Source organism: Pan paniscus, chromosome 13 (genome assembly GCF_029289425.2).
Source record: "Pan paniscus chromosome 13, NHGRI_mPanPan1-v2.0_pri, whole genome shotgun sequence".
Lineage (NCBI taxonomy): Eukaryota > Metazoa > Chordata > Mammalia > Primates > Hominidae > Pan > Pan paniscus.
In genome coordinates, this window is record NC_073262.2 from 88,328,488 (window position 1) to 88,329,661 (window position 1,174).

Genomic DNA, 1,174 nt, shown 5'->3' on the forward strand with positions numbered 1-1,174 from the left:
AGGAAAAAGTGAAACATTGAATTTCCTCTTAAATATTAACAAGTTTAATATGTAAATAAAATAGCATAAAATATTATATTCCAGAGGTAATTAAAAACGACAATACCATTATAAGTGCCGTCTTCAAGTGAGATTTTTATATTTTTATTTTTTGTTGCATTTTATGTTTTATCTTTCCAATAGTGAATGAATAGTAAAATACCGTGACTAGTGACAGTAGTGTTCTGTTTATGTTATGTGGATTTCGACATCAAATATCTAGAGAGTGACAAGAAGTGGTGATTTTTAAGAGTATACTACAAAAACCAAATTTGCTAAAGGTTAAATGGTGCTAACAAAGAAATATTAACTGCAAATAAAATGACATTTTTAAACCTGTCCTAGAATGCACTGTATATTAATATTTGTAAATTTATACATTGGTTCCTGAAAGGAGATCAGGGGCTATTTTATTTACATAAAATAAAGCAAACTATTACTATTGATATTACTATTTCTAAGTCCTACTTTGATATAGAAAGTGATCATATAAAGTCTGGAAATTATACTTCTTAAATATCACCAGATATTATCAGCTGGGATAATCTTTACCTGTTCCTTCTTTTGGAGGGCAAATTAGGACATGATTGGGGTTCACATAGTATGCGATTAACGTCTCTGAGTAATCAGGACTTCCAGTACCCTGATTGTGCCTATCTGATTCTTCCTGAAAAAAAATTACCAGGAATGATAAAGAGGTGATCACGTGTATGGTTAATTATTTTTAAATGTCCATTTATTTAATCTAATGGAGAAGTCAATATTAAAATTCTTGAAATTGTCCAGTTGGCAATAAGTAATATAAAATGCTTTTCTGTCTTAAACTACAGTTTCCAAATACTTCTGTGATGTGAATTCCACTACCTCTATCTAAGCAGAGAAATTTGAGAAAAATACTTTGCAATATAAAAAATATTAACATTATTCACTAATATGTTCAACTTATAAATTTGAACTACATCTGCAATTATACTGAGTATTTTTATAGTGAATATAATTTCTATATATGTTTGATCATTTTTGCTCTTATGAAAACACAATGTACGTTTAGTTTGTATTGTAGAGACATGGAATTTAGTGAAAAATATGCTTCCTTCTATTCCTAACTAGATATTACCACTTGTGGTTTCAATAG

At 28.4% G+C, this 1,174-nt stretch overlaps 1 non-coding gene across 1 annotated transcript; it reads left to right on the forward strand.

The window, feature by feature from the left end:
* Positions 1 to 568: 568 nt before the first annotated feature.
* On the forward strand, positions 569 to 701 carry LOC112439157 (U8 small nucleolar RNA). The gene has a single exon (XR_003027456.1). It is a non-coding gene; the product is annotated as a U8 small nucleolar RNA (small nucleolar RNA).
* The last annotated feature ends 473 nt before the right edge of the window (positions 702 to 1,174 follow it).